The sequence below is a fragment of the Gorilla gorilla genome, chromosome 8 (genome assembly GCF_029281585.2).
Source record: "Gorilla gorilla gorilla isolate KB3781 chromosome 8, NHGRI_mGorGor1-v2.1_pri, whole genome shotgun sequence".
Classification (NCBI taxonomy): domain Eukaryota; kingdom Metazoa; phylum Chordata; class Mammalia; order Primates; family Hominidae; genus Gorilla; species Gorilla gorilla.
In genome coordinates, this window is record NC_073232.2 from 47978723 (window position 1) to 48005037 (window position 26315).

Here is a 26315-nt window from a genome sequence, read left to right on the forward strand (position 1 = left end):
TACATCTCACCCCTGAAAGGTTCTGCAAGCAGAAGCAGGAACTGAGAGTGGGTCTCATGGATCTCCCACCCCTCTCTTGCTTTATAAATGACCCTTGCTACTCTGCAGGGAAGGCTCCAGACCTATTTTCTCTGTAACTCCAGTCATTATCTGTCCCTCTTCTGAGCCAGAGGCAGTGAGTGTTACACCCAGAAGGTATTTGAGTTAGCAGAGGCTATGGTCACAGAAATTATGACTGGAGCATCTTGAATTGTTGGTAAAAAATTCCAGGAAGTCCAGTCTTTCTGGGGAGCTTATGGAGCTAAGGAGAAGGGAGAGGAGACAGAAATTGTAAAGAAAGGAACAGTTTCTAAGAATTGACTCATTTGAGAAGTCATAAGGTAAAGGAATACTTTTCCTTCCAGCTCTTCCTTTTCCCAGGAAATGGAATAGACTGAGGTGGGAGTGAGTGTGCTTCCTTTTTCTAGGGTATTTGCGTAGGCTGTGCTTCTAGGACTGCTGGACTGTAGTGATTTCTTGTGCCCAATTCCTGATACCTGAACAAAGGGCTGAACCCTTCTAATTCTGGATGACTTGGGTTAAGATTCCTGCTTTAGAAAATCTCACATATACAAGAGTTTTTTTTTTTTTTTAGGAAGCATTTGTTTTTGGGAAATCAAAAGATTAGAACAACTTTAATGGTCTTCAATAGGGATTTGGTTAAATAAATAATGATCTATTTATTCTGAGGCAGTGAGCTCTACCTGCAGCTGGCATTTGAGTTAGCAGAGGCCACTTTTAATGAGCCAACTCTTCATACAGAAAGATAGTGTATACCTTTAAATAACAAAACCAGGGTTCAGAACATTTTGAATAATATGCTAACATTTGTGTACAATATGTATGTTCTTGTATGTGCATAAAGAATACATTGAAATAAAAAGTGAGAAACTGATAACTGATGGCCTTTGGGAAGGGGACCTCGGTGGCAGGAGGACAGGGGTGAGAGGGAGCCACTGTGATTTTTGAACCATGAGAATATATTACCTATTCAATAAGCAAATTAATATTATTTAATAACAAAAATCACTGCTTTGTCTTGCCATGAAATAAGATTCTTGGTGTTTTAATTCTTGACTGTTTTTCTAGTATACCTAGCTTTTCTGGAGTATTTCTTTTTCTTTTTTAATTTTTTTGAGACACAGGCTTGCTCCATCGCCCAGGCTGGAGAACAGTGGCGTGATCTTGGCTCACTGCAACCGCTGCCCCCCGTGGTTCAAGTGATTCTCCTGCCTCAGCCTCCCAAGTAGCTGGGACTACAGGTGCCCGCCACCATGCCTGGATAATTTTTGTGTTTTTAGTAGAGATGGGGTTTCACCATGTTGGCCAGACTGGTCTCGAACTCCTGACCTCAAGCCACCCGCCTGCTTCAGCCTCCCAAAGTGCTAGGATTACAGGCATGAGCTACCATGGCCGGCCTTGGAGTATTTGTCGAAAATGAGACCGAACATAAATTAGTTATTGCTTATATATATTTAAATTTATTTGTGTGTATGTTCTTAAATCTATGTGTGTGCATGTGTGTGGAGTGTGTGTGTGTGTGTGTGTGCATGTTGAGGAGTGTGTATGTTCCAGGAAACCATTAAGGACTGGAGAAGTTTCTAGCCAAGGATGTCAATGTGTGAAAGGACCAGAAATTGCTATTCTGTTCTGTGGGAGTGTGTAAGGCAGCCTAACTTGTCTTATGGAGTCATGCTGGGCAGTAGCATGAGACAAAGTTGAAAAGATGTTAGGGCCAAATTATGAAGGGCCTTGTGAATGAAACTGGGAAGCTTGGCCTTTACTCTGCCAGCCGTCTACTGGACGTCTGCAGGCAGGAGAGAGTGGTGGTCAGAACGGTGTCTAGAAAGGGGCCATGGTGGTTGGGCGTGGTGGCTCACGCCTATAATCCTAGCACTTTGGGAGGCCGAGACAGGCAGATCACCTGAGTTCAGGAGTTTGAGACCAGCCTGGCCAACATGGTGAAAACCTGTCTCTACTAAAAATACAAGATTAGCCGGGCGTGGTGGTGCATGCCTGTAATCCCAGCTACTTGGGAGGCTGAGGCAGAAGAATTGCTTGAACCTGGGAGGCAGAGTTTGTGCCACCGCACTCCAGCCTGGGCACCAAGTGCAAAACTCCTTCTCACAAAAAAAAAAAAAAAAAAAAGAGGCAATGGTGATGGTGACTAAACAGCCTTACGCAGTCCAGGGATGCCAGGAGAGAAGGCTCCTCCAAGTCTTTCCTTTCAAGGATAGAATATCTCGTATTCAGGGGTCATTGACACATATCATGCAGTTGATATATATTTTTTAAAAAGTGTTCAGAGCTGAACCTGGAATGATGAATGTTACACAGGCTGGGGAATTATATTGTAAAACCAATCATGAGCTATAATAGGCACCAAAAAAAAAAAAAAAAAAAAAAAGGCCTAGATCAGAGAGAATGTCAGAGCAGCTGCGGTTAGCCTCTCAGAGATGGCCTCATGCAGTCCCAAACACATCCTCAGCTAGAGTCAACTCTGGGCAGCTTTGTACATCAACTCCCAGGGAACTTGTTCCTCCCTTTATCCAGCTCAGAGAGACAAAAGAGCAAAGAACATTCCACTCCTTCAATAACATGAGTCAAATGGCCTTTTTTAATCCCTGTCCAGTGGCTCCCTTGAGTTGGTTGCAGATACCTCTATGAGGGACCCATTCTGGTGAAAGGGGAAGAGAATACCAGCATGTGATCTCATCTTCACTTCCTCATCTGTAAACTAGCTGTGGTCTGTTTTGGATGTTAAATGAATGAACACTCATCACAGTGCCTGACCTGTGGTTAGAACTTAGAAAATGGCAGTGACTGCTGACAATGCCATGAGGTAGAAGTAATTATTATTACCACTTAGTGGATAAGGAAATTAAGGCTCAGAGAGGTTATGCAAACTGCCCAAAGTTACATAGCAAGAAAGGGAAGGAGCCTATCTATATTTGATGCTCGGTTGCTCTGACTTCAAAGTCTCTGTTTTTCCTATTCCTTCAAATTCTTCCTATTCCTTCAAATTACTTCACAAATAAACTTGCAAACCTGGTTTCAGGTTACATCTTAACATGCTCAAGGGCTGAAAAGCTTTGTTTACAACAGCAGATACAGTACTAACTACAGAGAAAGGAGAAACTAGGTAAGCATTTCCAGGACCTGCACCCCATCTGCTGTCAAGTGGAGCAGACAATCACAGTGTACATGAGAGGATTCTGGAAGGATTTGGGCCACTCTGATGTATTGAGATAAAATGATCTTAAAAAACATTCATGTCCTTTCTTGGTATCTTTGTGTTAATGGAAATAATGAGATTTCTTGGATGTGTATAAACCAGGAAGAACTAGTGAAACGTCAACCAGCCTCTTGACAGTGTCCCACTTAATGATATCTTCACAGTGATAACTTGGGAAGAACTTTTTTATTATAGTGAGGAGAGTCCTCTAGAGCAGAAATAAACTATAGCCACAGGCCAAATCCAGCCCACTGTTTTTGTAAATAAAGTTTTATTGGAACACAGTCACACTCATTTGTTTACAGATTATCTATGGCTGCTTTTGTGATACACAGGCAGAGTTGAGTAGTTGCAACAGAAACCATATGGCCTGCAACACCTAAAATATTTACTGGCTGACCTGTAGAAAAAGTTGCTAACTAACCCCTGCACTAGAGGTGGGTACCAAAATTAAGTGCAGCATTTCTGTGCTCCAACATCCTAAGCACAGGTTATTTCAAAACACTAGCATTCCGTCTCCAATGATGGAGACAGATGTCTTTACATCTGGAAGACAAGTAGCTTTCAGAGGGACACTGTGTATATTCATCTCTTGGAATGACTTGCGGTGTCAGATAAAATGTGTCTAAAGTTCGTGTGCTGAACAATTTTTTTTTTGAGACTGAGTCTCGCTCTGTTGCCCAGGCTGGAGTGCAGTGGCACAATCTTGGCTCACTACAACCTCCACTGCCCGGGTTTAAGAGATTCTCTGGCTTCAGCCTCCGAGTAGCTGGGATTATAGGCATGCGTCACCATGCCCAGATAGTTTTTGTGTTTTTAGTAGAGACGGGGTTTCACCGTGTTGGCCAGGCTGGTCTCAAACTCCTGACCTCAAGTGATCTGCCTGCCTTGGCCTCCCAAACTGCTGGGATTACAGGTGGGACCCACCACGCCTGGCCTGAACAAATGTTTTGATAATTGTGTCCCAAATGAATATGTTTGGGAGGGAAATATATTATATTCCCCAAGAGTCTTTGTAGACCTATGTTATGTAGGAGGTTTTATTAGAATAAAAATTAAAAGAACAACGGGGGCTCTGAGATCCCTGGGGTGGGGACCAGGAGATTTTTGAGTCCAGCAGACAGGAGCTGTGCCCCACCTCAGCCCCTGAGTGAGAAGCTTGTCAGCCCTAGTCTCTTCTCCACCCCGACCTCAAGCAGCAGAAAGCCTCACAAGCATAAAGCCCACAGGCCACGTCCTCTGTCACTGGATTCTTCTAAATAGTCTGAGATATGAATGGAGAACTGGCCTTGCTCATGCATGCCTCCCTTGGCAGCCCAGCACCAGACAAAGCAGCTGAGGTAAGACTAAGTCCATCACAACCACTCTCTGGGCTGTGAGAGCCTGTCTCAGGACCTAGGATCCGAGGCAAGGGAAGGGAATGGATATTTTAAGAGCATGTGTGTGAGATGGTGGGAAGGAAACAGAAATAATTCATTTCCTGGGGCTTCTAGTCTATGAGCCTGGGTGAGCTTGACTGACCAACTTCATGCAGATTGGGAAAGAAACTAGTCGTTGGAACAAAAGCTGAAAGCTCTATGTTTTCTTCATCAGTGCTTCAGATAGAACAGGATATCTGTTTTACCTGAAAATTCCAGTGTCAGAGCCTCTGTCTCTCTCACCCCTGCAGGAGCTAAGACTTAGGTATTATTACTAGTTGTTTGCACTCTAGTATGTAGAAAGAGCCTGAGACCAGATGTTTTTGGGGACATGGGCATACTGGGAAACAAGACTCCACAAATGGGCATTCCCTCCAGAGGGGACTTGAAATGCAAGCTTTACACAGGTTGTAGGCCAGCCCTATCTCTCACTTCCTTTTTCTACTGCCTCACTACACAACAATGCCTCCATTAATGAAACCTCTGAGGATGAAACTCCTTTACAGTGAACATGTTGAGTTAAAACAGAACAACAGCTTCATAAATCATGCTAAACAGTGGTGCAATATATCAAATGTTTGAGCTGCAATATTCCTGCAGATCTATGCACTCAGGGCACAAATCTCTTCAGGCACAGTTTTGATTCATCCCCAAAGCTGCAGGAAAACAGAGTTTACCCTCTGCTTCCCACCCCTTCAGGTGTTCTGAGACCTCTTGCTTTCTGATCCTCACAATCACAAAATTCACTCAACAATAGTACTTATTGAAGGCCCATTAAATAGCAGATAAGGGGATTTTGTGGTTTTACACACACGTGTACACACACACAGAGAGACATTAAGCAAATATTTCACACTAAAATATCACAAAGCATGATGTGTTGTGAAGAAAAGGAGTAAAATGGTATGAAATTATATAAGAAGGAGGACTGATCAGTTTGATGGGGAGGGAGACATTGGAACATGTACATAATTCCTAAGGTGGGAAAGAGTTTGGTCTTTTCAAGGAACGAAAAGAAAAGAAAGTACATTTGGCTAGAGAATGACAGGGAGAGGCCAGATAATTATGCCATGCAGGATCATGGAGAGCTATGGGGTCATGCTGGTGATTCTAGTCTTTATTGTAAAAGCACATGGAAATCCCCAGAAGAGTTCTCAGGAGGAAGGTTATAAGACCAAATGTGCATTTTAAAAGAAAAATTTATTTTATGGAGAACAGATTGGAGGGGAGGAAGAGTGGATTGGAGGAGATAATTAAGAGGCCAAGAAGTAGTTGAGATGAGAGGTAGTGTTGATTTGGACTGGGTGGTGGTAGTAAATACGGAACAAAGTTGATTCTCAGCATATTTAGGGGCAAACTCAATGGCACTTGGGTTGAATAGGAAATGGGTTAAGGAATAGGGAAATATCAGGATCATTCCAAGTGGGTGTATCCTGCTCCATGGCTGGAAATGCCACAAACTGGAATGGATTTGGGACCTGGATTTAGAAGGGAAGGATAATTGTAAATTTAGCATTCCTACAGATTAACTGATTACAATTTGCAAAAAATTCACTTCAGTCTATTTATGTTTAAAACCTTTGAACACTGATCAGAAAGTTGCAGGACCTATTTCTACTAAAGAAAGTAGGTAGAAAAACATTTGGGAGAAGGGGACCTTGATATTATAACTTCCTCTGCCTTTGAAGAGGGGTCTGATTGCCAGGCATGTTGAGGCACAGGGAGAAGGCTGAATTGCTGTGTAACATAAAAGAATGAAAAAGCTGGGGTCTTGAGAGAAAATCCTCAAGTCAGTGCATCATGTGAGGTTGGGTCAGAAAAAGCTGGCTCGAGGGGATGCACAGGAGGGTTGGTAGTGGATAAGAGAACTCTGGAGAAGAGAAATGTGGAAAGAGGAGTTGAAATGGTTTCCTCTGAGAAGAGGAGTGCACTGCAGAACCTCTTCCACATCCACCCCCACCCCTTCCATGGATTTTTCTTTGCTCACCATGGAGAGAGCTAAACCTCGAGTTGCATGGAGGCCAGTTGGAAAGTGAACATTCTCAAGGAGACAAAGGTGGGGGTGACCCATGGAGGCAGAGGTCTGTATGTACTTGCCTCCTGGTTCTGTCTGCCCTTTCAGTGCTAGAAGACAAAGAATGGGAAGAAAAGGTAATGAAAAAATATGGAAAGGGAAGGAAGGGTACATAGGCTGTTGTCCTCTGCCCTCTTTTATATTAGAACTATTCTAGGTGGGGGATACTCAATATTACAATAAATTATACTAAGGCAAAGATTAGTGACCTTCAAAAGGAGAACAGCATGTTAAGCCCCTCCTTTCTCTCCCACTTTTTTTGGGCATTCTAGGGGTGAAGTTTGGACGTGTGCTGACGTCCATACTTCAGCATTTCTTCTTTGATGAAGAAATGAATATTCATTCATTTCTTCATCAAAAATTTGAGTCCCTTTTCTGCGGTATGTAGGGGCACAAAAATGAGAGATATGATCCCTTTACACATCCTCAGGGAGTTTACCATTTAGTGGTAAGAAAGACAAACAGGCAGAAATAGTGCAATGTGAGCCTTGCTATAATAGGAAATGGGAGAATTAAAGGGGTTTCTGGAGGTTAAGCACTGTAGCTCAGGACTGTAATCCCAGCACTTTGGGAGGCTGAGATGGGAGGATCCCTTGAGCCAGGAATTTGAGACCAGCCTGGGCAACATAGTGAGACCCTGTCTCTACAAAAAAATAATTAAAAAAAAATTAGCTAGGCATGGTGGTGTGCACCTGCAGTCCAAACTACTCAGGAGGATGAGGTGGGAGGGCCAATTAAGTCCCAGGCTAAGGCTGCAGTGAGCTGTGATTGCCGCTGCACTCCAGTCTGGGTGACCAGAGCAAGGCCCTGTCTCAGAAAAAAAAAAAAAAAAGAAAGAAAAAGAAAAAGAAAAAAATATAAAAAATAGGGTGGCTTTATTTATTTATTTATTTATTTGGAGATGGAGTCTTGCTCTGTCCCCCAGGCTGGAGTGCAATGCTGGGCTCACTGCAACCTCCACCTCCTGGGTTCAAGCAATTTTCCTACCTCAGCCTCCCGAGTAGCTGGGACTACAGGTGTGCACCACTACGCTCAGCTAATTTTTGTATTTTTAGTAGAGACAGGGTTTTGCCATGTTTGCCAGGCTTGTCTTGAACTCCTGACCTCAGCTGATCCGCCCACCTCTGCCTCCCAAAGTGCTGGGATTACAGGTGTGAGCCACCGCATCCTGCCTAAGGGGTGGCTTCTGAATCAGCCTGGAAGATTTTGCAGGAATGCTTTCCCTAAGAAGTGGGACTTGAAAGAATATGAGTTTTCTTAGCAGACAATGATGGGGTGAGAGGGGGTTATACTATAACTTTTGGAAGCCAAAAAAAATTTTTTTTTGAATGGGGCTGATTTAAGCAGAAACTCATAGGAACTTACTGGAAGGATACTGAATAGTTTGTAGAATTGCCAAGAAGGCTGCAAAATCACTTTTGGAAAGTAGAACAGGAGTAAGTTAGGGTAGGCAGAGTCCAAGATCACAGCAGAATGACACTACAAAATTAGTCTCGTGCAGACCCTACTGTTCCGTTGCTGAACAGCTGTAAACTCCAGTTGCAGCTCTGGCCCTGGCAATCCCTGTGAGTGCCATTCTTGCCTCTGCCCACTGCAAGGGTGGATTTCTATCCTACCTGCTTTTTGCATTATTAATAATAGCTCTTGATTGAAAGTTGGGGATGGGCACATCTGATTGGCTGAGTCTAGGTCACATGCTGCCTCCTCAGCTGCAAGGGAGGGTGAGACAGCAAGTATGTGACTTTTTCAGCTTCTATGCTGGGAGTGGCGTTGGGAGTGGATTACAGCCTCACACCTAGGTTCAAAAGGAAAGCAAGTGCCCTAAATAAGAAGGGATTTCAAATGCTAGGTAGCCCTCTTCCTCTAGTGAGGGGACAAGGATGAAGATATTCCAGGTAGTTGCATGTGAACAGTTAAAAAGGCCCAAAGGTATGAGCCAGCATGCAGCACTGGGAGGTCTTCCAATAACTCCAAAGGAGAAGGAGGAGAAGGATGGGAAGGCCAGAAAGGAAGGCAGGGGACTTGTCTTGAAAGCCCAATGTCTATAAGCTTTGACTTTCCTGTTATTGGACTGCGGTAGACGTAACTGATTTTCACTTAGTACCATCTAATTTTCTTCCTTCCCAATTTCAATTTGGGGAGCAATATACCCAGCTAAACTTCCTCAAGATTCCTTCTAGCTAATGATAGCCATGATACATAGTTTGGGTAAATGAGATATAAAAGAGGGTTCTTGTCTCTCCCCTTCTTGGCTGAATGCATGTGTAAGGTCTGAAGGTATAGCAACCAAATTGGGACTATGAGATGAAAAGCTGTATATGCATATTAAAAATGGCAGAGCAGAAAGATGGAAAGAGGCCTGTTTCCTGTTCCATCTGAGAATTTCCTATGCTCAGATTTCTTTGTTCTTTCTTTCTTTTTTAAAAAGTGGTGACAAGTGACTATTTGAAAAAATTTCTTGAAACAATAAGATATGATTTCACAAGAAAAAAGAGTTGTCAAATGAAGCTACCTTTACAGCTTGGAGAGTACCATTTAGAAATAAAATTGATCATTAATTTGCCTTTTTGATGGAATGTTTTATTTATTTTTTTTTGCACAAGTAGAACATTATTGTTTATTATTTTCTCTTCTGTGACACGATTGTTCATTACAATCCAAATTAACAGAATTACTAGATATTAAAATACCACAAAATTGGTTTAAAATTGTATCAACTTATTGAGTGTTTTAAAAGTAAGTATGTATTTCAAAAATTATATAATGAGCACATGAAGCCTGTTTTAAGCAATGTTTACAAAAATGAGAAAGAAAGTGATATACAAATGACAAATTCTCCTTAAATGGCCTTTCTTATTATTTTGAGATGGAGCCTTGCTCTATTGCCCGGGCTGCAGTATAGTGGCACGATCTCAGCTCACTGCAACCTCCACCTCCCGGGATCGAGTGATTCTCCTGCCTCAGCCTCCCGAGTAGCCGGGATTACAGGTGCACACCACTATGCCCAGCTAGTTTCTGTATTTTTAGTAAAGATGGGGTTTTGCCATGATGGTCAGGCTGGTCTTGAACTCCTGACCTCAAATGATCCACCTGCCTCACATTCCCAAAGTGCTGGAATTATGGATGTGAGCTACTGCACCCAGCCGTGTTTCTATTACTATAAACTAGTTTGCATTTTCTACTACTTGATATAAATGGAATCACAGACTATGTACTTTTTATGCTCTGGCTTCTTTCACTCAGATAATTATTTCAATATTTATCCTTTTTGTTGTGTGTTTATTCTTTATTACTAAGTAATACCCCATTGTATGAACCTATACATTCATCTTTTGATAAATATTTGAGTTATTTCCAGTTTGGAGCTATTATTACAATTAAAGTGGCTACAATATATACAAGTCTTTATGTGGGCACATGCTTTCATTTCATTTGGGTATATTCCTAAGAGTGGAATGGCGGGGAGTATGTTTAGCTTTTTAAGAGAATGCCAAACTATTTTTCCAAGGTAGTTGTATCATTTTATATTCCCATCTTTTAGAGAGAGCTAATTTGTTTTATGCATTCTCTGCAATTATTTTTTCTTTCTTTTTTTTTTCTTTACTTTACTTTTTTTTTTTTTTAAGACAGGGTCTTGCTTTGTTGGCCAGGCTGGAGTGCAGTGGCAAAATCTTTTTTTTTTTTTTTTTTAATTGATCATTCTTGGGTGTTTCTTGCAGAGGGGGATTTGGCAGGGTTACAGGACAATAGTGGAGGGAAGGTCAGCAGATAAACGAGTGAACAAAGTTCTCGGTTTTCCTAGGCAGAGGACCCTGCGGCCTTCCGCAGTGTTTGTGTCCCTGGGTACTTGAGATTAGGGAGTGGTGATGGCTCTTAACGAGCATGCTGCCTTCAAGCATCTGTTTAACAAAGCACATCTTGCACCGCCCTTAATCCATTCAACCCTGAGTGGATACAGCACATGTTTCAGAGAGCACAGGGTTGGGGATAAGGTCACAGATCAACAGGATCCCAAGGCAGAAGAATTTTTTCTTAGTACAGAACAAAATGAAAAGTCTCCCATGTCTACCTCTTTCTACACAGACACGGCAACCATCCGATTTCTCAATATTTTCCCCACCTTTCCCCCCTTTCTATTCCACAAAACCGCCATTGTCATCATGGCCCGTTCTCAATAAGCTGTTGGGTACACCTCCCAGACGGGGTGGTGGCCGGGCAGAGGGGCTCCTCACTTCCCAGTAGGGGCGGCCGGGCAGAGGCGCCCCTCACCTCCCGGACGGGGCGGCGGGCCGGGCAGGGGGCTGACCACCCCCCACCTCCCTCCAGGACGGGGCGGCTGGCCGGGCAGAGGGGCTCCTCACTTCCCAGTAGGGGCGGCCAGGCAGAGGCGCCCCTCACCTCCCGGACGGGGCGGCTGGCCAGGCGGGGGGCTAACCCCCCCACCTCCCTCCCGGACGGGGCGGCTGACCGGGCGGGGGCTGACCCCCCCACCTCCCTCCCGGACGGGGCGGCTGGCCGGGCGGGGGGCTGACCCCCCCCACCTCCCTCCCAGACGAGGTGGCTGCGGGGCGGAGACGCTCCTCACTTCCCAGACGGGGTGGCTGCTGGGCGGAGGGGCTCCTCACTTCTCAGACGGGGTGGTTGCCAGGCAGAGGGTCTCCTCACTTCTCAGACGGGGCGGCCGGGCAGAGACGCTCCTCACATCCCGGACGGGGCGGCAGGGCAGAGGTGCTCCCCACATCTCAGACGATGGGCGGCCGGGCAGAGACGCTCCTCACTTCCAGGATGTGATGGCGGCCGGGAAGAGGTGCTCCTCGCTTCCTAGATGGGATGGCGGCCGGGCAGAGACGCTCCTCACTTTCCAGACTGGGCAGCCAGGCAGACGGGCTCCTCACATCCCAGACGATGGGCGGCCAGGTGGAGACGCTCCTCACTTCCCAGACGGGGTGGCGGCCGGGCAGAGGCTGCAATCTCGGCACCTTGGGAGGCCAAGGCAGGCGGCTGGGAGGTGGAGGTTGTAGCAAGCCGAGATCACGCCACTGCGCTCCAGCCTGGGCACCATTGAGCACTGAGTGAACGAGACTCCGTCTGCAATCCCGGCACCTCGGGAGGCCGAGGCTGGCAGATCACTCGCGGTTAGGAGCTGGAGACCAGCCCGGCCAACACAGCGAAACCCCGTCTCCACCAAAAAAATACGAAAACCAGTCAGGCGTGGCGGCGCGCACCTGCAGTCGCAGGCACTCGGCAGGCTGAGGCAGGAGAATCAGGCAGGGAGGTTGCAGTGAGCTGAGATGGCAGCAATACCGTCCAGCTTTGGCTCGGCATCAGAGGGAGATGGTGGAAAGAGAGGGAGAGGGAGACCGTGGGGAGAGGGAGAGGGAGAGGGAGAGCGGAATGTTTTAATTTATAGTTTTGGATTTTGGATATCTCTTCTTCTTGGATTAACTTTTTTTTTTTTTGTTTTTTTGGGATAGAGTTTCACTCTTGTTGCCCAAGCTGGAGTGCAGTAGCACGACCTCGGCTCACGGCAACCTCCGCCTCCCGGTTCAAGCGATTCCTCTGCGTCAGCCTCCTGAGTAGCTGGGATTGCAGGTCCCTGCCCCCACGCCCAGCTAGTTTTCATATTTTTAGTAGAGATGGGGTTTTCACCATGGGGCCAGGCTGGTCTCGAACTCCTGACCTCAGGTGATCCACCCGCCTTGGCCTCCCAAAGTGCTGGGATTACAGGCATGAGCCACTGTGCCTGGCCAGTATTGACATTGTACTATAGTGTCAAGTATTTTTTTAAATTTTTAAATGGAAACACGTAAGTTATACACTATTTCATTCTCTTGGACACAGGAACAGTATTAATCTCCCAGGTTTTTTGAGACAAATCCTTATGAGTTTAAGCCGCTAGAATTGGATTTTCTGTTATTTGCAGCTGAATGTAATCCTGACTGACAAAGGAAAGGTGACCAGTTAGGAAACTAATGCAGCTGCTTGTAAGTGACTTAAATGGGGGCAGAAAGGGTGGGGATTGGGCAGAGAGGATGGATTGAAAATGTAAATGTGGTGAGTGTGTGTGTTCAGCCAAGTCTCAAATAGGATGGGGCTGTGTGGGTGGAATCCACGTAGATACCACAGAAAGCTATCCCTAGCCTTGAGGTATCAGGTATGTCCATAAGAGCACCTGGGAAACATGGGGTGGGAGAGATATGGTGAAAGTGGGTTAAAGGTAGCAGACAGGGGATGTGTAGGGTCCCAAAGACTAACCTCACAATTTTCTTATTTAAAACATAATACTGGGTCCATGTACAAATTTTAGAAAACCCAGTTAAGGAAAAAATTATTTAAGAAAATAAAAATCTTTCCAAATCACACCACCCAGGGATAATAATCCCTGCTAACATTTTGGTGTATTTCTTTCCAGCCTCCATTCATTCTCCATCTCTCTCTTTCTCTCCCATTCTTCCCACATAGATGGGTATATACATGAGTTGCTTAACAAAAATATGATCATAGTATGATATGCTGTTTTTTGATCTGTCCTACTTTTTGCATCTGGCAATGCATTGGGAAGGCCCTCACACATCATTAACATCATTTTAATGATTACATGCATAGTGTTCCATTATGTGGATGTATCTAAGATGCTTTATAAGTAGAACTTTAAAATTGCTTTTATTATTTCCCATTTCATACCACTTTTGGATGTGGTCTGGAAACCGTCGGAAGTGATTCCGGGATGGAAGGGAAGGTGGCATAGCTTTTTCTTAGTTTTAGTGAGCTGATAGCTTGCTCAGGCTGTGATAGCCCGAAAACTTGCGTCAATATTTATATTCATTTTATTTCTATTTTGCCACCTTGCTTGTCTCATGGAGCACGAAGAGTTACCTTGCCTTTTAGGACAGTGGAAGGATTTTCCTCTTGGTGTAAACAGTGCATGTTTGCAGCACTGACATTTATTGGCTTTTCTACGGCGTATAAAACCACTCCGTAGGCGCGCCATTTAGCTGACAGGCATTGAAAATACAGAGAAGAGTAAAAGTTTTCATTTGAAGGTGTCTATTTAAAAAAACAGAAAAAACAAAATAGAAAAAACACAAGCACCCGCTTCCGCAGCGAGCAGGGTTCGAACCTGCGCGGGGAGACCCCATTGGATTTCAAGTCCAACGCCTTAACCACTCGGCCATCGCTGCCACGAGCATATTCGAGAGGCGGAGACACTTTAGTGTAACAACCACTGCGCTCATGCCAGGCCCGCGAAAGGGCGGAGCGCACACCCTCTGAGCTCCGCTCCGTGCGAAGCGGCGGGGCTGAGGGCTCAGGGTGCGGCAACTACAGGGTAGACGCGAAGAAATAATAGAAACCACCCTAAATAGAGGTACATTCAGAACTTAGAAACTCTTCCCTTCGCTGTGCTCCGAAAATCGCAACCTTGCCTGGCTTCTGGTCGCTGACCTGGTTTTCGCCCTCGCGCTTCTTTATTAGGTCTACGAGCGGGCCGTGAAACAAAAAGATCTGTTCTGTTACGTGCTGCGGGCCCGCGCTCCCGAAAATTTGGCATTTCTGCGAGAGAAGCGTCTTCCGCGGCGTTTCCCGCCAAGACTGGGGGCGTCGCCTTCAGAACACTTTCTTCTGCGCATTGAGGCAGGAAGTGTGAGGTGTCGGGATGCTGCCTGTGGGCTCGTCCCTTCCCCCCCCCCGCCCCCTCGGGCTTCTGCCCAAGCAGCCGTCTCCCATTTTTTAAATCCCCAGTGATCCCTTCATTGCCGAGCTCAACTGGGAGATGTCGGGCTGCAAGTGTGCTCTCTGCTCTCTCAGGAGAGGGTGGCCGCGGACGTGGTCTGAGAACCAAGTTCTGCGCATTAGTCTGCATTCAATACCTTTAAATGCCATTAATGCCTTCTGGTGTTCTGTGTGGCTTCTGCCCTAGGTGCTTTACCCGCGTTATTTCGTTAAAGCCCTGAGAACCGAGGTCTGTGCTGTCTTGGCCCACCTGACCGCACTGAGGCCTGGGGTTGTGCCGCGGATGGGCGCGGCTGATCCCAGAGCGCATGCGCAGCCCTTGTCACGTGGCGCCACAGAAGCGCCAAGTTCTGTTGATGGGCAATTTGAGAAAAGTAACAGAAGGCCTTTTACTAGTTGAAGTTTCTAGGAGTGTTCATGGAAACCCCACTGCCCTTCTCATAATGGTACATTTCATAATAAGGCAGGAACGCAACTCGACCTTTGGAAGCCTCTATGTTGTGACTCCACTTGATAAGGTGTGTAACTTTTCTTGAGACCTTCCATACCATTTCTCGAAACCAAATTATGGTGCTGAGTGTCTACACCCATTTAACTGTGGAAGAGAGCAGAGTATTTGAGACTTGTAAGGATAAATTTTGTCTGAGATTGTTCTTTTAGGAATTTTTTTTTTTTTTGGCAGAGCTACAGGAGGGATCCCATTTTCTCTATGAATACTGCATGGGAACAAAGTAATTCCCGACATTGCCAGGCATGAATTTTATCGTAAACACAAAATTCACTTGCACTTTTTCCAATAGATATTGTCCAAGAACTACATTTTTGATTTTTAAATCTTGTCCTTAGATTGTACCTACATAGAAGGACTAGCTGCAGACAAAACTCCTTAGACACCCAGTTAAAGAAGGAAGGGCTTTATTTGGCTGGGAGCATCGGCAAGACTTACGTCTGAAAAACCGAGCTCCCCGAGTAAGCAATTCCTGTCCCACTTAAGGGCTTACAACTCTAAGGGGGTCCGCGTGAGAGGGTCGTGATCAATTGGGCAAGCAGGGAGTACGTGACTGGGGGCTGCATGCACCGGTAATTAGAATGGAACAGAATAGGACAGTGCTTTTCTATACAATGTCCCTAATCTTTAGATAACACAACTGATTAGGTCAGGGGTCGATCTTTAACTACCAGGGCCAGGGTGTGGCGCCGGGCTGTCTGCCTGTGGATTTCATTTCTGCCTTTTAGTTTTTACTTCTTCTTTCTTTGGAGGCAGAAATTGGGCATGAGACAATATGAGGGGTGGTCTCCTCCCTTACCTATGCCCTGAGATAACTTAGAATTTAACCTTACCTAATTTTACTCGTTGTATTTTGATCTTGAAGCCCTTTTTATCTTTCCTTTTGTGCAGTTGAATGATGATAATGTTTACTGAAAGTTCCTTTTCTTCTGTAACCTTCCCTTCCCCTTTAAAGAATCCTCTTCACTCGCTTAAAAGCTTGACAGTAATGGGAATTGATTATGGTTAACATTTCTCAATCAAAGTTTTTACTTTGAGAGGGTTTTTTTTTTTTTGGGAGGGGAAAGCAAGACTATGGGGAAAAGAATCGATTATAAAGTTATTGTGTATTTTGTGAGAACAGTTGTGATTAAAATGTCTTTGCAACATTTCCAGGGAAATACCTATATTTAACACTTAACTTTTAGCTTGTTTGAGTTAATGTAGGCTTTTAAAACAGTGAAATAATCTTTTTTTTTTTTGGCTGATTTATCATAGTGCTAGAATGAGCCGAGATCAAAATTGTTGATTCCCCCCGCCCCCAAAAGTGTGAATTTCCAAATCCAAATGAGTTCTTTTGGCTCCAACCTTAGGTCTTTAGCATTGTCATTTAATGCAGTGAGCGGCAAGTTAGGAATACAGAGGTAAAATTCATATGTTCCTAATTCGTGACAATAATATCATAAAACATTGTTTTGCAACCATATGCAAATTTCAGTTGGTAAAGGTCCAGTGGTGATCCTGATGATCTCCTCCCTGCCACTCCCTGTTTCTGTTCTTTTTTTTTTTTTTTTTGACGGAGTCTTGCTCTGTCGCCCAGGCTAGAGTGCAGTGGTGCGATCTCGGCTCACTGCAAGCTCCGCCTCGTGGGTTCATGCTATTCTCCTGTCTCAGCCTCCCGAGTAGCTGGGACTACAGGCACCTGCCACCACGCCTGGCTAATTTTTTGTATTTTTAGTAGAGATGGGGTTTCACTGTGTTAGCCAGGATGGTCTCGATCTCCTGACCTTGTGATCTGCCCGCCTCAGCCTCCCAAATTGCTGGGATCACAGGCGTGAACCACCGTGCCCGGCTCGTGTTTCTGTTCTTTTATGTGGCGGTTTCAATTAAGCTAATTTGGGTGTGGAAGGCAAATATGTTTTGGCTTTCTCAGAAAACCTTTCTTGGTGCCATGTTCAGAGGCAGACAGAATACTGGGAGGAACAGGGCATGTGATTGGGAGCAGTATGGCATTTCTTTGTTCTTTTATAGCAAATCAGAAATTTATTTTAAATTATTTTGATGGTTTTGGGAGCATTTTATAAAATCATAGAAGTTTAATGCTGGAAGAACCATTAAAGTTAGTCCAGTCTCTTCATCTACAGGCAGGAAACCGTGGCCCATGAATAGCTTGCCCAAGTTCACATAGCTAATTACAGTCACGTGCCTCATAACGACATATGGGTCAATGGTGGACCACATATATAGCAGCAGTCCCATAAAACTTTAATACTGTATTTTCACTGTATCTTTTCTATGTTTAGATAGATATGTTTATATACAAAAACACTATTGTGTTACAGTTGCCTACTGAATATGTTGTACAGGTTTGTAGTCTAGGAGCAATAGGCTACACCAGTGGTTGCCAACCTTTTTGGTACCAGAGACCAGTTTTGTGGAAGATAATTTTCCACGGGATGGTTTTGGGATGATTTAAGCGCATTACATTTATTGTGCACTTTATTTCTATTATTATTACTTTGTAATATATAATGAAATACACAGCTCACCATAATGTAGAATCAGTGGGAGCCCTGAGCTTGTTTTCCTGTAACTAGACAGTCCCATCTGGGGTTGATGGGAGGCAGTGACAGATCATCAGGCATTAGATTCTCATAAGGAACACACAACCTACATCACAGTAGGTTGTGCACTTTACAGTAGGGTTCATGCTCCTAAGAGAATCTAATGCTGATCTGACAGGAGGTGGAGCTCAGGCGGTAATGTGAGCAATGGGGAATGGCTGTAAATACAGATGAAGCTTTACTCTCTCACCCACTCACCTCCTGCTGTGTGGCCTGGTTCCTAACAGGCCACGGACCGGTACCAGTTGGGGACACCATGGGCTGTATTATATAGACTAAGTGTGTGGTAGTCCATACCATCTAGGTTGGTGTAAGTACACTCTATAATGTTTGCGCAATGATGAAATCATCTAAGGATGGATTTTTCAGAACATATCATTAAGCGACACATGAGTGTACTGGCAGACAGGGGTATAACTTGTAATATTAGCTTAGTGTTCTCACTCATTTTGTTGCCCTCATGTATTATTTGTTAGTCTCTGGCACAATGGCATATAAATTGAGACGTGTAGATGGCAGTAGACAATGCCTCCAGTAGGGAAGAGTCACGAGTTGAATGTTGAAGGCATATGAGATGTCAGATAACGAATGTGTTGTGATGGGTAATTTTTGTTCTTTATTCCAATATCTATCCTCCCAACTGATACTGACACCTTAATTGTACTTAAGGGGCACCACCCCTCTTCCATTGGATGAAACTTTACTTTATCTGTCAATCAAGATATCCCACCCTCCTCTGGCCAAGGAATGGGCATGTGACTTGTATTCATTTTCTATTGCTGCATAAGAAAGAACCATAAACTTAGTGGCTTAAAACAACACAAACTTATTACCTCATAGTTTCTGTAGGTGAGGAATGTGGTTATGTGTTGACTGGGTTCTTTGCTTAGGGTCTCATCAGGTCTCAAGGTGGTGACTGGGGCTGCAATCTCATCTGAGGTTTGGCGTCCTCTTCTAAGATAACTAGTTGTTGGCAGAATTCAGCTCCTATGGTTGTAAGACTTGCTGGTTGTCAGTAGAGGGGCGTTTTCAGTTCCTATAGGCTACCCACTTTTTTCCTTGCCGGGTGGCTGTTTCCACAACACGGTAGTCTGCTTCTTCAAGGTCAGCATGATAATTCCTCTATAGTCTGCTACAATGGAGTTTTATATAATAGAATGCAATTATCAAAGTGATTATTCTATTATGTTCACAAGTCCTGCACAAGTGAAGGGGATTATTTAGGGAGTGTAACAGCAGGGGTGGGAATCTTGGGGACATCTTAGATTTTTGCCTACCGCACAATTCAAGCTAGGCCAATCAGACCCCAAATCCTTGTTCTTTCTTTTACATAATTGTATTATGAAAATTTCACACAAAACACGTAGTAACCAACAAGAGGTGATCAAAGTATGGTAATATTAACTTAGCTGCCTTGTGTGCTTTTGCACTTCACTCAAAAGGAATAGGTTTGACAACAACTGCAGAGTTTTAGAGGCTTTGCCACTATTTAGGATTTCTTTTCTGTAATTTTATATGAATTGGAGAATAACTCTAGGTATATGTTTTGGATACCATATGTGAGAGGACTTAGTACAAATTGGACAAAGAAAATTATGAAGTTATTGGCAATAAAACCTTCATTAAGATTTAGTCAGTAAATTAGAGGTATCGTGAAAAGTGATGGAAATAATTATCAAGGAATTGCTGCATTGCAAATGACCGTACTTTTAAAGCTTCAGCAATTAATTGTGGGTTGGATTTTAGTCACTGTGGTACTTATACATAAATGTTTGAAGAAGATTGAAGATATATCCTAGTTAGCACTTACAGGATTTTCCTACCTAAGCAGCTTAGGTAGGGGCAGCTTACTTACAGGATTTTCCTACCTAAGCAGTCTCTTAATGCCATGGCCAATTAAGAAGTAAGAAGAAGAATCAAGAAGGATGGGGTCGTCTTTTCTTAAACGTGTGATACCAGTGTAATATTCAACCTCAAATTCTCAAAAAAGTAGTTTTCTTTGACTTTGTAATAGCAGAGATCTGGACTTACCAAAGACATTTTAATCTATTTTTTTTAAACCAAATTAGATGTCAAAGGGCAGAATAAGCTTATTAAGAATGAAATCTTATACCCAGTTATTTATAGAATTGAATTGATTCCCTATAAAACTGTATGGACAAGCTCTATATATGGGGTTGATGTAGTGGGATTTTTATAAAGGCAACTGAAATGGACAATTTTAAGGATTACATTAAAATACAGCTATGATCAATGTATTGGGATTATAATTGGGGCACAACTAGATCCGCAGACCACCCATCTTATAACTTTAAGGAATTATGATTATAGCACCATTTTATTTCTTTACAAGATACTGTCATCCCTTTTACTAATTCTTATTTTTTGGGGGGGCTATTAAATTATATAGGAAAACCAAGTCTTTTTCCTTGGCTGTATTAGTCAGGGTTCTCTAGAGAAACAGAGTGGCTAAGATATATGTGTGTGTGTGTGTGTATATATATATGTGTGTGTGTGTGTGTGTGTGTATATATACATATACACATGAGGAGATTTATTATAGGAATTGCTTTATGTGGTTAAGGAGGCTGAGAAGTCTCGAGATCTGCCATCCGCAAGCTGGAGAACCAGGAAAACTGGTGGTATAGTTCAGTTCGGGTCTGAAAGCTCAAAAACCAAGAATGCTGATGTCTGGGGGCAGGAAAAGATGGATGTTTCAGCTCAATAAGAGAGAGAAAAAATTTGCCCTTCCTCTGCCTTTTTGTTCTATTTAGGCCCTCAGTGGATTGGATACTTCCTGCCTGCATTGGTGAGGGTGGTCTTCTTTACTCAAGTCTACTGATGAGGATGTTTATCTCTTCTGGAGATACCCTCACAAACACACCCATAGATAACATTTTACCAGATATCTGGACATCTGTATTAATCAGGGTTCTCTAGAGGGACAGAACTAATAGGATAGGCGTATATATTAAAGAGAGTTTATTAAGGAGAATTGACTCACACGATCAGAAGGTAAAGTCCCACGATAGGCTGTCTGCAGGTTGAGGAGCAAGGAAGCCAGTGGTGGATCACTCTGAGTCCCAAAACCTCAAAAGTAGGAAAGCTGACAGTGCAACAGCCTTCAGTCTGTGGCCAAAGGTCTGAGAGCCCCTGGCAAACCACTGGTGTAAGTCTAAGAGTCCAAAAGCTGAAGAACTTTGAGTCTGATGTTCGAGGGCAGGAAGCATCCACCACAGGAGAAAGATGAAAGTCGGAACACTCAGCAAGTCTGTTCTTTCCAACTTCTGCCTGCTTTATTCCAGCCACATTGGCAGCTGATTAGATGGTGCCCACCCAGAGTGAGGGTGGGTCTGCCTCTCCCAGTCCACTGACTCAAATATTTATCTCCTTTGACATCACCCTGACAGACACACCCAGGAACAATACTTTGCATCCTTCAATCCAATCAAGTTGATACTCAGTATTAACCATCACAGCATCCGTTAGCCCAGTCAAGTTGATACGTAAAATTAACCACCACATTGACCTTAGAGAGCTCATCTATGCCCATGCCTGTAAATACACAGAGATATTTGCTAAATATTTATTGTTTAAAGCTGCCATGTTTAGGGATAGTTTGTCATACAGCAATAGATAACTAAGGCATTCAGTTTTTCCCCCTAGAACTAGATACCTTTGCTCTATTCCATGTTTCTGTCAGATATTTTCTGTTTACCCAGCAGGCTGGAAAACACTCTTGATTCAAAATGCCTAGTAGGTACTCAATATATGATAATTATCTTTTTTTGTTGTGAAAACAATATGATGTTAATAAAAAGTTTGAAAAATAGAAAAAAAACCTCAACCCACCTAAGTCTTTTAAAAACTATTCTTTTAGTCCTTTCCCCTATACTTATATGTATATTTTTACATAGCTGTAACTGCGTACATGATAATTTTTCTACTTTTGTTATATTGAGGTAAAATTCACCATTTTAACCATTCAAGTGTATGATTCAGTGGTTTCCATTACATTCATAATATTGTGTTACTGTCACTAATGTATATTCCAGAGCATTTTCATCAGCCCAAGAGGAAAACCTGAACTCATTAAGCAACCACTCTTCACTCCCCACTTTCCTCAGCCCCTGCAATCACTAATCTGCTTTCTGTCTCTATATTCTGTTTGCGTATTACATTTTATGTAAATAGAATTATATAATATGTGGCTTTTTGTGTCCATTTTTTTTCTTAGCACATTTGCAAGGTTTATCCATGTTACAGCATGTATTGCTACTTCGTTTATCTTTTAGTGTTTTGAAAATATTGTTACTTGCCTTTTAAAAAATTATTTTTATTGATGCATAATAGATGTACATTGTTTTGAGGTACATATGATAATTTAATACATGATTTGTAAATATTAAATTGGTGTAGTTAGGATATCCATCACCTTAAATATTTGTCTTTTTTATGCTAGAAACATTTGAATTATTCTCTTCTAGCTTTTTTGAAATGTACAATAGACTACTGTAGACTATAGACACCCTACTGATTTATCTAAAAACTAGGTCTTAGTTCTTCTATTAAACTATTGAATAGGTGTAAATATGTACCCGTTAATCAACTTCTTTTCATCTCCCTGTTCCCCCCACCGTACCTGGCCTCTGGTAACCACCAGTCTACTCTCTATCTTCGTAAGATCCACTGTTTTACCTCCCACATATGAGTGAGAACATGCAATATCTGTCTTTCTGTGCTTGGCTTATTTCACCTAAGATAATGAACTTCAGTTCCATACATGTTGCTGCAAATGACAGGATTTCATTCTTTTTTATGGCTGGATAATATTTATACCACTTTTTCTTTATCCATTCTTCCATTGATGAGCATTTAGATCAATTCCATATTTTGGCTATCATGAATAGTGCTTTGATAAACATGGGAGTGCATGTATCTTTTTGGCATATTGATTTTCTTTTCTTTCTTTCTTCTTTTTTTTGAGACAGAGACTCACTTTTGTCACCCAGGCTGGAGTGCAATGGTGTGATCTCGGCTCATTTCAACCTCCAGCTCCCTGGTTCAAGTGATTCTCCTGACTCAGCCTCATGAATAACTGGGATCACAGGCGTGTGCCACCACACCTGGCTAATTTTTGTATTTTTAGTAGAGATGGGGTTTTACCATGTTGGTCAGGCTGGTCTCAAACTCCTGATCTCAAATGATCCATCTGCCTCAGCCTCCCAAAGTGCTGGGATTACAGGCATGAGCCACCATGCCCTGCTGATTTTCTTTCTTTCGAATATATACCCAGTAGTGGAATTGCTGGATCATATGGTAGTTCTATTTTTAGTCTTTTGAGGAACCTCCATACTGTTTTCCATAGTGGCTGTACTAATTTACATTCTTGCCAATCGCGTATAATGGCTTCCCTTTCTTTACATCCTTGCCAGAATCAGTTATTGCTTGTCTTTTTTATAAGAACAATTTAAACTGGGGTGAGATGATATCTCATTGTAGTTTTGATATGCATTTCTCTGATGGTTAGTGATATTGAGCATTTTTTCATATACCCGTTGCTATTTGTATATCATCACCTTTTTTTTTTTTTTAAAGATAAGGTCTCATCCTGTCACCCAGGCTGGAGTGCAGTGGAGTGATCACTGGTCACCGCGGCCTTGAACTCTTGGGCTCAAGTGATCCTCTCGCCTCAGCCTCATAAGTAGCTAGGACTACTACAGGCATGGGTAATTTTTAAATTTTTTTGTTTTGTACAGATAGGGTCTCGCTATATTTTCCAGGCTGGTCTCAAACTTCTGTCCTCAGTTGATCCTCCCACGTCAGCCTCCCTAAGTGCTGAGATTACAGGCTTGAGACACCATGTCCAGCCATGTATGTATTCTTTTGAGAAATGTCTGTTCAGCTCTTTTGCCCATTTTCTGATCAGATTATTGTCATTTTTTTCTCCATTGAGTTGTTTGAGCTCCTTACATACTCTGGTTATTAATCCTTTGTCAGATGCGTAGTTTGCAGATCTTTTTCCCCGTTCTGTGGGTTGTTTTTGCACTTTGTTGATTGTTTTCTCTGCTGTACAGAAGACTTTTATCTTGATAAAATCCCAGTTGTCTATTTTTGCTTTGGTTGCCTGTGCTTTTGAGGTCTTACACAGAAAATCTTGCCCAGACCAATGTCCTGGAGCATTTCCCCAATGTTTTCTTCTATTAATACTAGTTTCATAGTTTCAGGTCTTAGACTTAAGTCTTGTATCCATTTTGATTTGATTTTTGTGTATGGTGAGAGATAGGGGTCTAGTTTCGTTCCTTCTTTTTTTAAATTTTATTTTATTTTAAGTTCTGGGATACATTTGCATGATGTGCAGGTTTGTTACATAGGTAAATGTGTGCCATGGTGGTTTGCTGTACCTATCAACCCATCACCTAGGTATTAAGCCCCACATGCATTAGCTGTTTATCCTGATGCTCTCCCTCCCAACGCCCCCCCAATAGGCTCTAGTGTGTGTTGTTTCCCTCCCTGTGTCCATGTGTTCTCATTATTCAGCTCCCACTTGTACATGCGGTATTTGGTTTTCTGTTCCTGTGTGAGTTTGCTGAAAATAATGGCTTCTAGCTCCATCCATCTCCCTGCAAAGGTCACGATCTTGTTCCTTTTTATGGCTGCAGAGCATTCCATGGTGTGTATGTACCACATTTTCTTTATCCAGTCCATCACTGATGGACAGTTGGGTTGATTCCATGTCTTTGCTATTGTGAATAGTGCTGCAATAAACATATGTGTGCATGTATCTTTATAATAGAATGATTTATATTCCTTTGGGTATATACCCAGTAATGGGATTGCTGGGTTAAATGGTATTTCTGGTTCTAGATCCCTGAGGAATCACCACACTGTCTTCCACAATTGTTGAACTAATTTACATTCTCACCAACAGTGTAAAAGTGTTCGTATTCCTCCACAGCCTTGCCAGCATCTGTTGTTTCTTGACTTTATAATAATCGCCATTCTGACTCATGAGATGGTATCTCATTGTGGTTTTGATTTGCATTTCTCTAATGATCAGTAATGTTGAGCTTTTTTTCATAAGTTTCTTGGCCACATAAATGTCTTCTTTTGAGAAGTGTCTGTTCACGTCCTTTGCCTACTTTTTGATGGGGTTTTTCGTTGTTTTCTTGTAAATTTGTTTAAGTTCCTTGTAGCTTCTGGATATTAGACCTCCGTCAGAGGGATAGATTGCAAACATTTTCTCCCATTCCATAGGTTGTCTGTTCACTGTGACGATAGTTTCTTTTGCTGTGCAGAAGCTCTTTCATTTAATTAGGTCGTATTTGTCAATTTTTGCTTTGATTGCAATTGCTTTTGATGTTTTGTTGTGAAATCTTTGTTTATGTCCTGAATGGTATTGCCTAGATTTTTTTCTAGGGTTTTTATAGTTTTTGGTTTTACATTTAAGTCTTTAATCCATCTTTAGTTAATTTTTGTATGAATTATAAAGAAAGGGCCCAGTTTCAATTTTCTGCATGTGGCTAGTCAGTTTTCCCAGCACCATTTATTAAATAGGGAATCCTTTCCCCATTGCTTGTTTTTATCAGGTTTGTTAAATGTCAGATGATTGTAGATGTGTGGCCTTATTTCTGAGATCTCTATTCTGTTCCATTGGTCTATGTGTCTGTTTTGGTACCGGTTCCATGCTGTTTTGGTTACTATTGCGTTGTAGTATAGTTTGAAGTTGGGTAACATGATGCCTCCAGCTTTGTTCTTTTTGCTTAGGATTGTCTTGGCTATATGGGGTCTTTTTTGGTTCCATAAGGATTTTAAAGTAGTTTTTTCTAATTTTTTGAAAAACGGCAATGGTAGTTTAATGGGAATAGCATTAAATCTGTAAATTACTTTGGGTAGTATGGCCATTTTCACGATATTGATTCTCCCTATCCATGACCATGGAATGTTTTTCCATTTGTTTGTGTCCTCTCTTATTTCGTTGAGCAGTGGTTTGTAGTTCTCCTTGAAGAGGTCCTTCACATCCCTTTTTAGCTGTATTCCTAAGTATTTTATTTGTAGCAGTTGTGAATGGGAGTTCATTCATGATTTGGCTGTCTGTTTGTCTATTGTTGGTGTATAGGAATGCTTGTGATTTTTGCACATTGATTTTGTATCCTGAGACTTTGTGGAAGCTGCTTATCAGCTTAAGGAGCTTTTGGGCTGAGACAATGGGATTTTCTAAATATAGGATTATGTTGTCTGCAGAGACAGTTTAACTTCCTCTCTTCCTATTTGAATACCTTTTATTTCCTTCTCTTGCCTGATTGCCCTGGCCAGAACTTCCATACTATATTGAATAGGAGTGGTGAGAAAGAGAGAGGGCCATCCTTGTTTTGTGCCAGGTTTCAAGGGGAATGCTTCCAGCTTTTGCCCATTTAGTATGATATTGACTGTGGGTTTGTCAGGAATGGCTCTTAATATTTTGAGATGTGTTCCATCAATTCCTAGTTTATTGAGAGTTGTTAACATGAAGGGATGTTAAATTTTATCAACGGCCTTTTCTGCGTCGGTTGAGATAATTGCGTGGCTTTTGTCTTTAGTTCTGTTTATGTGATGAATTACATTTATTGATTTGTGTGTGTTGAACCAGCCTTGAATCCCAGGGATAAAGCTGACTTGATCATGGTGGATAACCTTTTTGATGTGCTGCTGGATTTGGTTTGCCAGT

The 26315-nt window shown here is 42.6% G+C and overlaps 1 non-coding gene across 1 annotated transcript; it reads right to left on the minus strand.

The window, feature by feature from the left end:
* Positions 1-13865: 13865 nt before the first annotated feature.
* On the minus strand, positions 13866-13947 carry TRNAS-UGA (transfer RNA serine (anticodon UGA)). The gene has a single exon. It is a non-coding gene; the product is annotated as a tRNA-Ser (tRNA).
* Between the last annotated feature and the right edge of the window lie 12368 nt (positions 13948-26315).